The sequence below is a fragment of the Nicotiana tabacum genome, chromosome 7 (assembly GCF_000715075.1).
Source record: "Nicotiana tabacum cultivar K326 chromosome 7, ASM71507v2, whole genome shotgun sequence".
Classification (NCBI taxonomy): Eukaryota; Viridiplantae; Streptophyta; class Magnoliopsida; order Solanales; family Solanaceae; genus Nicotiana; species Nicotiana tabacum.
The window spans coordinates 124,320,532-124,337,439 of record NC_134086.1 but is presented as its reverse complement, the minus strand read 5'-3'; the positions used below and the strand labels follow the sequence as shown (position 1 = coordinate 124,337,439).

General features: G+C 42.9%; 1 non-coding gene across 1 annotated transcript; it reads left to right on the top strand.

Moving 5' to 3' along the window:
- Positions 1-14,947: 14,947 nt before the first annotated feature.
- Positions 14,948-15,053, top strand: LOC142162537 (small nucleolar RNA R71). Its single transcript, XR_012693787.1, has one exon. It is a non-coding gene; the product is annotated as a small nucleolar RNA R71 (small nucleolar RNA).
- The last annotated feature ends 1,855 nt before the right edge of the window (positions 15,054-16,908 follow it).

Genomic DNA, 16,908 nt, shown 5'->3' with positions numbered 1-16,908 from the left:
GATATGGGAGTGAACAAAATCCACCACTGCCTTCTTGGTTACCGACTTGAAAGTTTTAGCTTCAACCCACTTGGTGAAGTAGTCGATGGTCACCAGAATGAACCTATGGTCGTTGGTCGCTGCCGGCTCAATAGGCCCAATGACATCCATGCCCCATGCGACAAATGGCCATGGCGCTGACATTGTATGCAATTCTGTCGGCGGAGAATGAATCAGATCTCCATGTATTTGACATTGATGGCATTTCCGCACAAAATTGATACAATCATGCTCCATAGTGAGCCAATAGTACCCTGCTCGAAGAATCTTCTTTGCCAATACATATCCGCTCATATGTGGCCCACCAATCGGGATATCGACATAACTGTCGTGGCTTGACGACGTCTATACATCTTAGCAATCCCAAATCTGGGGTTCTTCTGTACAACACTCCTCCACTGAGGAAGAAACCATTTGACAAACGCCGAATGGCTCTTTTTTGGTCTCCGGTGGCCTGCTCCGGGTATATCCCCATCTTGAGGTACTCCTTTATGTCATAAAACCATGGCTCGCCATCCACTTCCTCCTCTACCATGTTGCAATAAGCATGCTGATCACGAACCTGAATGTGCAATGGGTCAACATGAATTTTATCGGGGTGGTGTAGCATTGATGCTAAGGTGGCCAATGCATTGGCAACCTCATTGTGAACTCTTGGGATGTGTCTGAATTCCACTGATCGAAATCGCTTGCTCAGATCGTGCAAACATTGTCGATATGGTATGAGTTTCAAATCCCGTGTTTCCCATTCACCCTGAATCTGATGCACCAGGAGGTCCGAGTCTCCCAAGACCAAAACGTCCTGGACATCCATGTCTGCAGCTAGTCGCAGACCCAAAATGCATGCCTCATACTCAGCCATGTTGTTGGTACAATAGAAACGCAGCTGAGCTGTAACAGGATAATGACGTCCTGTTTCAGAAATGAGTACCGCTCCTATTCCAACCCCTTTCGCGTTTGCAGCTCCATCAAAGAAAAGCTTCCAACTTGGTTCCTCGGGTAATTCCAGCTCACCTGTATGCATTATTTCCTCGTCTGGAAAATACGTCCTCAAAGGCTCGTATTCTTCATCAACGGGATTCTCAGCCAAGTGGTCGGCCAGCGCTTGGGCTTTCATGGTCGTCCTCGTCACATAGACGATATCAAACTCTGTGAGCAAAATTTGCCATTTTGCTAACCTCCCTGTAGGCATAGGTTTCTGGAAAATGTACTTTAATGGATCCAAACGGGAAATGAGATAAGTAGTATATGAGGACAAATAGTGCTTCAACTTCTGAGCCACCCAAGTTAGGGCGCAACATGTCCTCTCGAGTTGAGTGTACTTGACCTCATATACTATAAACTTCTTGCTAAGATAATAAATGGCCTGCTCCTTCCTTCCTGTAATGTCGTGTTGCCCCAACACGCAGCCAAACGAATTTTCCAGGACTGTCAGATAAAGAATTAATGGTCTCCCCGGCTCAGGTGGGACCAACACAAGTGGATTTGACAGATACCCTTTGATCTGGTCGAAGGCTTCGTGACACTCCGCCGTCCAGTCTACCGCAGCATCTTTCTTCAGCAGCCGAAATATGGGTTCACAAGTCGCCGTGAGTTGAGCGATGAACCTGCTGATATAATTTAGTCTTCCCAACAGACTCATTACCTCCGTTTTGTTCTTTGGCGGTGGCAAATCCTGGATGGATTTGATCTTGGATGGGTCCAACTCAATACCCCGTCGACTGACGATGAATCCTAACAGCTTTCCTGATGGAACCCCGAAGGCGCATTTGGCCGGGTTGAGCTTAATATCATACCTTCGCAGTCTTTGAAAGAACTTCCTTAGGTCTGCTACATGGTCTTCCTGACGCCAAGACTTTATGATCACATCATCTACGTACACTTCAATTTCTTTGTGTATCATGTCATGAAACACAGTAGTCATTGCTCGCATGTACGTTGCCCCAGCATTCTTCAATCCAAATGGCATTACCCGGTAGCAGTAAGTTCCCCATGGCGTAATGAAAGCCGTCTTTTCCGCATCTTCTTCGTCCATTAAGATCTGATGATATCCTGCATAGCAGTCCACAAAGGATCCGATCTCGCGCCCAGCACAATTATCGATCAAGATATGGATGTTGGGCAATGGAAAATTATCCTTAGGACTTGCCTTGTTGAGATTGCGGTAGTCGACACATACCCTGATTTTCCCATCCTTCTTCGGCACTGGTACCACATTGGCCAACCAATCGGGATATCGAGTGACCTGAATAACTTTTGCCTGCAGCTACTTGGTCACTTCTTCTTTGATCTTCACACCCATATCCGTCTTAAACTTCCTCAGTTTTTGCTTGACCGGAGGGTATGCCGGGTCAGTGGGCAATTTGTGAACCACTAGATCGGTGCTTAATCCCGGCATATCATCATATGACCATGCAAAAACATCTTTGAACTCAATGAGGGCTTTGATTAATTCCTCCCTGATGTTTGGCTCAATGTGGATGCTGATTTTGGTTTCTCTGACATTATCTGCATCCCCTAGATTTACAGCTTCGGTGTCATTCAGATTAGGCTTGGGTTTCTCTTCGAATTGGCACAATTCTCGGTTTATTTCTTCGAAGGCTTCATCCTCGTCATATTCGGACTCATCATCATAACCGATCTCTTGTATAATTAAGTCGGAGTCAGATTGATTTATTAGACTAGGTCGAAGATCCGTTGTGCATGCCATGTCATTAGAACCAGTAAAAAGAGAACTGTTCAGAAAGAGAAAAGAACAAAACAAAATTAAAATGAGACAAGAAAAGAGAATTTTATTAAAAATGCGGGATAACAGGGTTCACACTTTACAAAATAAAATGAGATTTGGATTACACCCTGGAATAATCCGAAAAAACAAGAAAGAAAAATCAAAGCCTACTACCAGGACTCCCCCGGGTAGGAAGAGGAGTAACCGTCCAATTGTTGGTATTGGCCTCAGGCCCCACAAACTGTATGTCTGCTCTGCTGGAACCCTCTCCAACTTCTATTACATGGACATCAGCGAACAGCCTTTCGAAGCTCTGATTCAGATCCCCGTCCATCCCAATCAATGGTCCGAGAATTTTCGGGACCGGTGACCCCTTGGCACTTTCTCTAATAAAGGATCTGGAGAGACGCGGAATGGGTTTGGGAAGAACCCAAACTCTCCTCTTCATTTTCCGCGCTCGCTTTACATCTGCCGCAGTAGGTTTGAACCCCAATCCAAAGGTCTCTAAATTCTTGGGCAAGGAGACAGGTTGAACAATCCCCTGAAGCTCAGCCCCCAGGCCTTTTCCTGGCACAAACCCATTACCCAGCATCTCTGAAACCATCATGACGGTTGCGGAAGCTACCCTGGGGTGTGGAATGCTTTCACCCTCGGGAATCTTGTTTGCTGACACTGCATCGAAAATCTGGTAAACCCAGGGACCTTTGTCATCATTGGTTTCTATGAAGGGCACAATGGCGCCTCCCATGGTGCACGCAGTGTCTTCCCCATGCAGCACGACATCTTGTCTGTCCCATTCGAACTTGACCATTTGATGCAAGGTGGATGGCACCGCTTTGGCCCCGTGGATCCACGGTCGTCCCAACAATAGGTTATAAGATACTGCGGCATCCAATACCTGAAAGTCCATAGTAAACTTAACCGGGCCGATGGTTAACTCAAGTATAATATCCCCCACGGTGTCCGTTCCACTTCTGTCAAATCCTCGGATACAAATGTTGTTCCTGTGGATTCTACCATGGTCAATCTTCAACTGGTTCAGGGTGGATAATGGACAAATATTGGCACTTGAGCCGTTATCCACCAACGCCCGAGTAATTGCCGAATCTTCACATTTGACAGTCAAGTAGAGAGCTTTATTATGTTCTGTGCCTTCCACTGGCAGATCATCATCAGAGAACGTTACCCTGTTTACCTCAAAAATTTTGTTGGCAATCGTTTCAAGGTGGTTTACTAAAATTTCATTGGGCACATGAGCTTCATTCAGTATCTTCATCAGGGCCCGGCGATGTTCGTCCGAATGGATCAATAGTGATAACAACGAGATCTGGGCCGATGTTTTCTTCAATTGTTCGACAACGGAATAATCCTGCACTTTCATCTTTTTCAAGAATTCCTCCGCCTCTTCTTCTGACACGGGTTTCTTTGTTACTGCTGGGTTGGACCTTCTCAACTCCACTGGAGCAAAACACCGCCCCGATCGAGTCAGTCCCTACGCCTCACAACTATCCTCCTCCACTTGCTTTCCCTTGTGCATTACCACTGCCTTTTCATACTTCCAAGGCACGACCTTGCTATCAATCACTGGCAATTGGACTACCGACTTTATGATGGCCGGTTCCCTGCAGACCCCTTTCACAACAACTACGGGTGTGGATGAATTTCCCGATACCACCAATTTGGCTGGCTCTGGTTTCTTTATTGCGGTGGACGGATTCTTCCCTAATATCACCACTGGCTTGACATCTTCCCCCTTCAACTGTACCCCTGCTTCCCCACCGGTCGATTCTTCTTTCAGAGCGGCATGGATCATCATCACCGTCGGTAAGGGTTTCCTCGGCTCTCCTCCCTTGTACACCAACTCGATCATGTGAGATTCGTGGTGTACTGGCAATGGGTTCTAGTTGATGTTGGGGGCCTACGGCGTCTGGACCTCGATCTTGTTGGCATCAATAAGATCTTGTATTGCATGCCTCAACCTCCAACATTTTTCGGTATCATGCCCTAGCATTCCTGAGCAGTATTCACAGCTTATCGATCGGTCCAAATTTGGGGGTGGGGGGTTTGGCCCCCTAGGCTCGACAGGACTCACCAAACCTAGCTGCCTCAATTTATGGAACAAGGCAGTATAGGTCTCTCCCAACTCAGTAAAGGCTCTCTGTCTCTGTAGCCTGTCATTTCTAGAAGCTTGATTTCCTCGAAAACCTGTCCCTGGAGGGTTCTTGTAGGCCCTCGGCGGAGGATAGGCGTTTTGGGGTGGATGGTATGTGTTTGGTGGAGGTGCATATGCGTTTTGGGGAGCCGGCGTACGCCATTGCGGGCGAACCGGAGGCTGAGTGTATGTTTGGGCTTGGTGCACAGAGAAGTGTGGCTCTTTAGGTGGATAATAGTGTTGTGGCGGGCTGTATGGATAATTTGGACTGTGGAGTCTGGGTTGGTTGTAGTATGGTTTGGTGGACCTGGACCAACCGCCTATCTCAACCGTGGCGACTTCTTCTTTCTTCTTCCTCCCCAGCGCACCTCCCGTGCCGCTCTGAATAGCCTGGGTTGTTGCCTTGAGCGCTGAGTAATTCAGGATTTTATCGGACCTCAGTCCCTCCTCTATCATAACTCCTATCTTTACTACTTCATTGAAGGATTTTCCAACCGTTGTCACCAAGTGACCAAAGTAAGTCGGATCCAGCGTTTGCAGGAAGTAGTCCACCATTTCCTACTCTCTCATGGGAGGATCAACCCTGGCTGCCTGTTCTCTCCAGCGGAAACCAAACTCACGAAAGCTTTCCCCAGGCTTCTTTCCGATCCTAAGTAATGTGAGGCGGTCAGGGACTATCTCGAGATTGTATTGAAAGTGACCCGTGAAAGCCTACGCTAGATCATCCAAATGTACCATCTGCTGGAATCTTGTCTGGTATACCATTCCAATGCCGATCCACTTAAGCTTTGACCAAAATAAGCTATCAGTAGCTCATCTTTGCCGCCTGCTCCTCTCATTTTGCTACAAAAGCCTCGCAAATGTGCCATAGGATCACCGTGCCCTTCATATAAGTCAAACTTAGGCATCTTGAACCCTGCCGGGAGTTGGACGTCCGGGAAATGGCATAGATCCTTGTAGGCCACGCTGACCTAGTTGCCCAATCCATGCATGCTCCTGAATGATTGCTCCAGGCTTTTGAACTTCCTCATTACCTCATCCTGCTCTGGAACCTTAGCCGGCTTTTCAATCTCCGCCGGGACCTCCAAGTGTGGATTATAGGTATGGGGTTTTGGTGCATTGAATGTGGGTTCAGGGGGATAGTACTGCGCATCGTGAGCCTGAAACAACGGCTCACTAGTTGATCTTTGCAGCGTGGCTGGTGCGGGTCCCATAAACGTGGGAACATTTGGTGGTGGGAAAGGTTGATGGGGTGGTGGAGCTTGGGAATCATATGGGCTTCTCCCCTGATAATAGGGGTGATTCGAGAGGCTTGTTGAAGGGCTGGAGTGAGGGTATTCTGGCATATGCCCTAGCGGTTCAGGGCTCTTTTATACTTTAGCCAAGGCTAACTGCATCGCATTCATCTCCAATCCCATCCTCTCTATCTTCTCCATTGCCTCTTTCAGCAACTGGCTTACTGGCCTTTCTTCCTCGGCACTATTTTCTGAAGTAGTCATGATTATTGGTATAGGTCCCTTGGATCTGGTTTGATAAGGATGTGTTGCCAGAACGTTTTAACAACTAACTGGATGGTATATGTGGAAAACAACAAACTTGTTAGTGTTAGAGTTTAATAGATTTGGTAATAGCACATTGGGGATGCAATGCTCCTAAGCAGTTAACCATTTCTAACATGTTTTTGCTTCAACCGCATGCGTCATCCCGACTTGCTTTATTTGTGCCTTTAAAGTGTTTTGGGAACCCCCATTTTTCTCTCTATTATTCTTTTCTTTCTTCTTTCTCTCTGTTTTTCCTCTCTACTATTTTTCTTTCTTTTTTTTTTCTTTTTTTTAGTGGTGGTCGAATCTTATGTGGATTGCCTACGTATCACGTCCCCGTGTGAATCAGACCGGGCGTAGTTCTGCCACAAAGTAAAGACACAAAATTTTCTTGGAATCATTCAATTCATCACCAAAATTTGCTATTACAAACTACTTATTTTAAACAAAGAACAGCAAAATACAGATTCCAAAATTCTTAACCTGACTCGATGAAAAGAAAAAAACAACATATGGGAAGATAACGGACCCATAAAGTCAACAAACAAGACTCGAACTAGGGATACATTAAGGATTTCAACTTAGGTGCTCGCGAGGCATCGTTCGGCCTTTCCGCGGGCTTTGGTGTGAGACCCATTTGTAAGCTTTTCAACTCATTCATGATCCGGTGAACGTAGCCCATGACGGAGGCGAGTAGGGTATCACGAGGCATTTGCTCACATGCCAAGCATCTCATGTAAATGTAGAACCCAATCTCGTCAATCCTACCTCGGATGTTGTCCCTTTCAATGAATAATTGCTCTATTCGTTGGTTTTTCAGTCCTAGTGCTTGAGCATTGTTGGCGAGTCAATCCTGGAATCTCTCCATTTGTTTTTCCATTCTGGTCATCACATCATAACAACGCCTTCTGTCAGCTTGGGCATCTCGGGCTTGTTTAAAGATCCGCTCCTGAAGAGTGGAGTTCGTTTCTCTTAATAGTCCAATGCTTATTTCAAAATCCCTTATGACTTGTTGTAGATGCTTCCTCCGGGCCATTGTACCTTTTGCCCATCTGACCAGCATTCTTGCTATGCAAGCTTCAGATCTCTCCAAGTCCTCTCGGCTTTTGCTGACCTGACTCCTCAGCTCTGCTATCAACCTCTCGTTGGACCGATTTTTCTGTTGGTTACCGGCATTCTTTCTGTCTTGGTGGATTCGGGCTCTCAGGGCCTTATTTTCTTGAGTCAACTTGCTTTTCTCCCCTGTATCATCATCAATTTGCAAGTTGTTTTGGTATTTAAGCCCCTCAATTTGTTGTTTTAGTTTGCCAATCTCGACACGATATTCTTTCTCTTTGTCTAGCCAACCCCATTGTGCTTGCGATGATTCTACAAAGTCTTGGACGTGAGCTCTCTTAGCTGGTCTCTGGTGCTCAAGATCTCTTTTGTACCATGTGAGGTATTTTGTCGACACTTCGCCTTTGGCCCGGTCTTGTACACAAGTATCTACTTTCAGGGTTTGACATTCATTCCAGATTCTCCGAACGACTGCTTCAGGGAACTGCCCACTAGGCCCGATTTCGACCACCTGGCTACTAAGATCTTCTTCCTTTGGGACTATTTGGCATTGCCCCAACTGCCTCAATACTCTGTATGGCGCATAGGGCTGGATACTTTGGAGACCCATCAACAACAAATGAGATTTGGCGGTTGACATGTGTATGATCTCATCTATGGGTAGCCACCCAAATGCCCATTCTATTTGGTTTGCTGAGACGGAATGCAGTAGAGTGACCCATTCAGCGACCCCTTCTAGCAGGCTGAACCCGTCGACCCTTGTGGAAAACTCTTCTATACAAGTCTTTTGTGATGACCCATATTTCAGAAACTGAGGGCGATGACATATGTGTTCTATCATCCACATTTGCAGTAGTATATTGCAACCCTCAAAGAAACCTCCTCCGGTTTTGCAAACAGTGAGAGCACGGAAGATGTCTGCTATTATCATCGGTGCTAAAGGTGTTGTTATTTTGTTTGAGCAAAGTGCTGACGACCCCAGCGACTTGTATGTTAATTTTCCCATCCTTTCTAGGGAATACCAGAAAACCCAGAAAGGCTACCATAAAAGCAATACACCTATGTCTCTCCCATTTCAGCCGGCTTTCCCCGCTGCAGATCTTACTCTCGGGATTGTTGAACCCTCCAAGATGACCGTACCTGGCGTACAGGAATATCAAACTACAAAAACCTTCTGATAACTTTGGGTTGTGTACAGTTCTGCGGATCTTCACGGTGTCTAAGAACCTGTGTATGGTCATGGTCCTTGGTGCAATAAGATACTGTCCTCTCATAGGGATTTTAGGACATCCAACGTGCCCTGCCAGTTCCTCTAGCGTCGGTGTGAGCTCAAAGTCTGAGAAATGAAATACATTGTGTGTTGGGTCCCAAAATTAAATTAAAGCCCTTATAATATCCCCTCGCGGATCGATGTCCAGTAATCCAACCAAGTTTCCTAAGTATATCTTGACTGTATCTCGCCCTGATTCTTCCAAGGCGTTCCACCACATGCGCAAGCCCAAAGGGACTCTGTTTATAATGGCCCCAGATGAACTCTTACTCGTGCTCATTCTGCACATTTATTAAGGTGATTTAGACAAAAACAAAATCTTTATTTTGACTCAAAACTATTTTTCCCATTTTCCTTAATTTTGAGAAAAGAAAAACTGATTTTCCAAATACGGCATTTCAGCTCTTCAGGGATGAAGATTTTAAGGCTGTGAGGATTTAACCGGCCAAAAGGTAAGAAAAACGGCCAAAGGCGGCTGTTTGTGCAAAGACAGCCTTCCGGCGTCCTTTTTGGGAACATGCGGCTATTTTTGCAAAAAATGGCATCACCTGACTCTTTTATGAAAGTAGCAATATTTTGTCATTTTCCTGATCGTTTTTGCAAAAATGGGAAGTTGGGCCTGATAAGGGTTGCCTACGTATCTCATATCCGGTGAGAATCAAACCGACGCAGTTCGGGTAAGAAAAATTAATTAAATCACGAATCCAATTTTCTTTCTTCAAAAATCAAATTTTTTGTAGAGTTCTCACATTATTTGGACATTGGTTTTTTCTTAAATGAGCAGCTCTCAATTTTTTTCAAAATTCTCATTTTCACCCACCGGTCAACATGCAAGTTCGAAGCAAATTAAATGCGCCAACAAACAAGATGCAGCAGGATGGTCTTTTTGTTCCAGGTTGCTTTTCCTAGATGGGCCCAACCCCTGTGTTGAGCCCCCTAAGTCAAATGCAACGTGATGCAAATAAACGTTTCCTACTAGGGATCCAGTATGATGTCATGTTTTACTAAGTTTCAAAACTGGGTTTTGTTCTAGACCTGGCTTACCCGAGCGGACAACTCGAGTCGAGGAGGGGGCTACGTACCGGGGACCCGCGGGATCGTCCGGCTTTGTAACTTATCCGAGCCTCTTTCTACTTGGGTATGACACTAACAGAATAGGGAGTCTCAAACCAGTGAGCAGCATCCCCGAAGGTAAGAAGAGAAGGGTTCGGCACAGTTTATATATACAGTCAAATAATATCAAAGCGGTAACACATATCATCGGCATATGAAGAACATATCTCATGATAATATCAGATAATAAACAAAGCCAAAAATAACAATTATTCTAAGCTCGAATTTCTAACCCTGAACCGGTCGTTCTGGGTTAATTCCCCAGCAGAGTCGCCAGAGCTGTCACACCTCCTTTTTCCGCCCCCACGAGGGGCGAAGGAGTTTTTCCAATTAAAGAAAAATCGAAACGGGATTTGTTTGTTTATTTCAGAGTCGCCACTTGGGAGATTTAGGGTGTCCCAAGTCACCAATTTAATCCCAAATCGAGGAAAAGAATGACTCGGTATTACAGTCCGCGAACCAAAAATTCGGATAAGGAATTATGTTAACCCGGGAGAAGGTATTAGGCATTCCCGAGTTCCGTGGTTCTAGTACGGTCGATCAACTATCATATTCGGCTTGTTTATCTGATTTTATATATGTTGAACCTATGTGCGAATTTTAACTTTTAACCTCTTTTATCATTACTATTATTTTTATCAAGAATTGCAACATCGTGGAAATACGTCTCAAACCACGTCACATCAATGCACTCGTGGTTGTTGGCACATTTCAACTCTGTTGAGATTTGGATTTGGGTCACATAAATGTGCACCCGAGTTTAAGAAGATAACATTATTAAATACGCGCCTAAATCGACTAGCGTATCATTATTTTGGGTAGGGCCGTGAAATTTGCTAAACGGTCCGTCCCGGAATCTAAGTACTCGAAATAACTATCCGTTGAGGGCCCCGCACTTTGGGTATTCTTGTTTGTTGAGGCTCTTCTCATTCGTTATTTATTATTATTATTATTATTATTATTATTATTATTATTATTATTATTATTATTATTATTATTGGGGGAATTTGCAACGTTGTGAAAAACGCATCTCGAGCCACGTCACAATCAATGTACCCGTGATTAGAGACACATTTTGACTCCGTTGAGATTTGGATTTAGGTCACATAAATGCACACCCGTATTTAAGAAGGTAAGATTAATTAAGACGCGTCCTAAAGAAACTACGTATTGTTGTTTTAGAAAAAGGCCGTGAAAAACTCACTAAATGGTCAAATCCAAAGTCTAGTCAATGGTTATGTATTTATTGAGGGCCCCAGCGATGTGTGATTTATTTGGCGAGGCTCATCTCATTTTTTATTTAAAAGGTCGTCCTATAGTGGCTATGTTTTCTATTGAGTTTGTCTCTAATAATGAAAGAAGAAGAACGGTCCAACTTTATTTACATGCTTACAAGTTAGTTATAGTCGGGTTCCGAATATGATTTGCCAAATCCAAAACATGAACACGTGTATGGGCAGTCGTTTAGATATTATGGGCCCAGGCCCAGCGCACACTGTATGGACTGGACCTGGGCCATTCCTTTTCCTATAAGGGCCTGTTAGTTCATTCGACTCAGGCCCAATATTTATAAGGCTGAAATGGAAACTGGTGTTATTTTATTCTAATGGTATTGTGGCAAGTAATAGCGAGGCAACCTGCTAAATGGAGTGAGATTAACTAGCAATGGACAGTTTAACACTTAACATGCGTTAGAAGATATGCTAATCACAAACATAGCTAAAATTCCAGATATTGTTTACTACATTCTCACTTCTTTTCTATCTACCAACATACATACATAAGGTGATACTTAGTAGCCATACGTGATGTCTAATTATACATGATGACTGCCTTCATTATCCTAATAGAAGATATGAACTATTATATATACAACTTTAATGTTCAATATACAGACTGAAACAGATTCGAAAAAAAACAACTTCAGCTCTTCATTTCTGTATTCATGTTTCAACTTTCAGCTTACATTGACAGTGTATCAGTGGTGTACCTGGTATTTGGGAAAGCAAGAGAAGAAAAGGAATGATCAGTGGAAGCAGTAGCATACACAACAACACCAGCAACAAGAAAAACAGCAATCCGCAGCAACACAACCCAGCAGTCAGATTTTTTAACACCAAAACAAAGAACCCAGTTTGCAGCCCAGCAACACCCCAAAACAAATACAGGCAAAGCAGAGAAGGAAATAGATGCAGAAAAACAGTAGCCTCTGATTGTTATGTTCAAAATCCAGCACACTCTTAACTCTATATCACTCTGAAAACAGACTATCCTCTAAAGGTTGAAAGACCAGCCTTGTTTTTTGCTTTTCTTTTCTCTATCCAAACTTAAAACTGTCTAGCCCCTTTCTTAGCCAAAAATAGCTCTATTTAGAACCTGAAAGAGACCCCTAAGGTCTGCCTAGAACTTCACAGCGTCTAGGTTTGCCCATACCCTTCACTTCCCATGCCTAAGTGCCTTTTCTTGATGTAAACTATTTTGTTCCCCATGCTTGTCCTATTGCTCTAATCAAGAGTTATGAGTTTATTATAATATTCAATTAATTCCCATGCTTGTTGTTTTGTTGACAATGCCCAATGTCATTAGGTTAATAGTATTTTAATTACCACTTGACATGCTTTTAACTTAACCCCTGATTAAACTCTGTCAAATGCCAAAATTACCCTTAACAATTGCATATTACTGTATTACCCTAACTTTAATAGTCAGTATATAAACCCCCCTGAATTTAGCTAATCACTGAACTGACTGTATCTACTTAAGCCTAACACTGATTTCAGGTTGCCCTGTTAGATTTCTACAGCCATACCCAATTTTCAGCCTAAGTTCAACCAATGATTCAAACCCAATCAAACAAGGGTGCCAATCAAATGGTATGAGTTGGTCATATTGGGAGCCAATCCTGACCAACTCAAAACCAGAATGCAAACAGGCAACATCCAACAGGCTAAGATCAAAGTAGTAATGAACAGGCTTCTATAGGAGACTATGAAGATCATGGGGTTACTAAATGAAGGAGTAGTCTAGTTCAAAGAAAAACTGAACATATTCAACAGGTTCATTATAAGTTAGCATACAGACGTGGTGCTGGCAAACATACATCGAGGACATTACTGAGCTACTGTCCTGTTTCCTCTAATTTTCAAACAAATTAATTGACGACACTTATTTAAATGACTATACAAGCTATAATATACAACAGACAATCAATAAAACACCAAAACAAACTTAACATTACCTCAAGATTCACATACTTGACAGAAAAATCAGAAACAAACCAAACTAAACATGAAAAACAGATAGAATTCATAGGAGAAAAAAAGAAAGGGAAAAATTACCTCAGGGATTTGAAATCAAAACTGACCCAGGCTCGAACTCGGACTCGACCATTTTTGGGGTCGAATGGACCTTAATAGAGTGTTCTCAACTGAGAACACTTCAACTAAGGTCGATTAGACCCCACATCGTCTTTTATTTTGGACAGACCTCAACTTTTGGTCTTTTTAGGGTTCTTTGTGGTCTGATTTGGGATTCGTTCAACTCTGGTAAGATTCGAATAGAACCAACAATGTTTAGGGTGTGAGGGAGGTCAGGAGGTGTTGTGGTATGAGTTTGGGGTCGGTGGGTGTAGATCTGGTTTTTGTTCGATCCTTCAAACGAAGATTCGAGACGATGGGGAATGATTCGAGGCAAGAGGCTAATAGATTCATGTTCAGGGTGGTTGGGTGCATCAGGGGTGTTATTTTGGTAGTCATCGGAGTCTTGGTTGCCGGGTTTACGGTGGGGGAATCCTAAGGCAGCTAGGGTTTGTGAAGGGGGTTTCTGGGGATGAGGATGAAGAGTAGGCGAGGTGGGTTTGGTTTGGGGCGTGGGGTGATGGATTGGGTCTTATATATGGGGTAGGTGGTTTAATCCTGGCCGCTGGATCAATCAAGATCGATGGCCAGGATTAGGGGAGTTAACCAACACGGCGTCGTTTGGTTTAAATAGGGGGTTGGTTCGAACCAGGAAACTGGTCGGGTTCAGGTAACGGGTAAGGGAGATGAAATCCTGGACGTTGGATTGATTTAATCCAACGACTCCGATTAAAAGGAACCAATACGACGCCGTTTGAGGCGTCTCGAAGCTTGACCAAATTGGACCGGATATGGGGGTTGTTTTGGGCCTGGATTTGGGTCCACCTAGGGTGGCCCAATTCCGATTTCCTTTATTTTCACCCATTTTCCTTCTTTCTTTAATTATCAAAATTAAACAAAAATCCTAAATAAATTATAAAATCAAAAATAAAATTACTCACATATTATTTAACACCTATAATAATTAACCCACAATATTAAAAAATAAAATCACACAATGACAAGAAATACACGTGCATATTTTTTGTGATTTTTTTAAAACCAAATTATGGTTAATTAATTCCTAAATGTACCACTAATTCCTAAATGCATGCAACATGTATTTTTGTATTTTTAACTATAGCAAGGCGAGCATTTACGGACAGAATAATTATCAAAACATCACGCAAATTCTCAAAATTGTACCCGAAGGTAACTTGTTTTACTTTTTCGATTTCTTTTGGAGTAGTTTTCGCGAAGCAAAAATCACGTGCTCACATCGGTCCCCCGTAGTTGGCCACATAATTGATGTTCTCTTGATATTTTTGATTATCACCTTCAGTACTCCACGAGTAGACATATGGTTGGTTAATGCATGATGTACGTAGACCCCCATTGGTTGCATCAACTATGTGTACCTGCTGCTTCTGGCCTGATTCTTCAACCATTTTGGTAAGGATGCTCATTTGTGTCATCAGAGTAGCCATATTTTTAGCTATGGAGTTAGCCGGGTCTATAGCCACTGAGTGAACCATAAGAGTGACTGGAGTGTTCCTTGTCGGTCATCTTGAGTTTTGTGCCATCTTGTCAAGCAGGATCATGCTCTCTCTGAATGTCTTGCTCAAAAATGCTCCACCTGATGAAACATCAACATTGGCTTTCAAACTATTTGCCAAATCCATGTAAAATCACTGCCCCAACATCTGCTCTAGAATACCATGATGTGGACATGTAACTAGGAGACCCTTGAATCTCTCTCACGTTTCATGTAATGTCTCAGTTGGTCTCTGTTTGAAGCTCAATATCTCATCAATTTGCTGAGCAGTCTTGTTGGGTGGATGAAATTTGCTCAAATATTACTTGACTAATTCCTCCCAAGTAGTGATGGAGTTGATAGGGAGTGAATTAAGCCAAGTCTGGGATGCTCCTATCATTGAGAATGGAATCAACAACAACAACAACAACAAACGTATTGCTTCCGGTGTCACTTTGTGTTGCCTCTGCGTGGTATAGATTGACAGGAAGTTCTTTAGATGTTGTTGAGGATCTTCAACGTATGGCCCAGATAATAGTCCCTTGTTCTGAAATAGATGTAGCATGTTATTTGTGATCTGGAATGAATCTGCATGTATATGAGGGACTACAATAGCAGTTGCTAAGTTGCCAGCTGTGGGTTGTGCCCAGTTATATAGTGTTGCTTCTGGCACAAGAGGTGCCACACCCTAATCATTTGGGTCATTTGCATTGTTTCTGTTGATTGGGTCATTCACATTATCTCTATTTTTTAGATTATCTTCTTCCATGTCTGGTTCAATTCTTTCGGTTGAGTTCTGTTGTTGTTTGTCTTTCATGTTTGCACGGTTCAATGCCTTGAACACCTTCTCTGGATCTGATAATGCTTCGAACAATTCTCCAGTTCTTGAGGAGTTTCTAGGCATGCACCTGTAACAACCACGACTACAAACGTTAGAATTTCAATGATCAATTTAAATTGAAGAAAATTGACTACACTAAGAATTTTTGCACTTTTTTTTAACTGCAATCAATAACACTGTTAATTCCCCGACAATGTCGCTAAAATTTGATCACGTCCAACTATGCCTTATAAAAGGACTAAGTGGTCGTTGCAAATATAATCTGATTTACAAGTCCGGATTTGAATCCCACAGAGAACTAAGGTTTAGTTACAGTTGTTCATTATCACCAAGAAGACAAGCTTGAACAATTCCTAACTTATAGATATTTACATTTTTGTGTTTAACTAATTAACTAACAAATTAAAATAGTAAATTAACAACTAAAGATACTAAGGATTGGAGAAAAGATTAGGGAGGCTAGAGTTATGATTTCCCCTATTATTAGAATCCTTCCCGCTATGTTTGCTATAAATTTGCCTAAGTCTTCTCTATAGATCATGAGCACTCTGATTGTCGTAACTCTCTCCTGAGTAATTATGACAATATACTAGACATATTCTCCCGAATTATGCTAGCTAGCTTTAATTGCAGCTTTCTTAGATTGCACCCAAGGTTTCGTTATCCCTAATTCCACCTTTAAACCCTTCGTATTGATCCCTCATATACGTTAGGAGTGATGATGTTCAACAACAACCTAAATATACACTCTCTCCCGAGTAATGCACACTAAAAGGAGCAGCTAATTGAGGGCCCTTCAATCAACAGCAATAAGCATATAGTTGAACAAATATTGATAATACAATGGCAAATCTATATTAACATAACGAGAAAGTCATCCTTCAACAGGTTCCATCAAAATCCTAGATTAGGTATTTAGCTACTCATGCTCATAGTAACAATCCCACAAATAGTTTGCATAATCAAATTACAAATTAAAGATGAAGAAATATAGAATTTGTTGATAATCTCCTTCCTAAATAGTATCCCTTGGTCTCCGGTGTGTCAAAAGTCCCCCAAATAGTGTTTTTACATGTATTTATACCAAGTAGGGTCGGGCCCAGACGAAACACTCTTTCCTACGTAAATTAGGACTTAGCTCTGCAAATTTTGTATGGGCGCGCCGCACGCTGCGTCACACAGTGCGGTGCGGTAGTGGAAAACTTCAAAGAGCTTGTTTTCAATTCATGTCATGAAATATCACACCTGCGGCGCACACTGCGGCGCACACTATGGCGCAGTAGTGAAAATTTCTCAAAA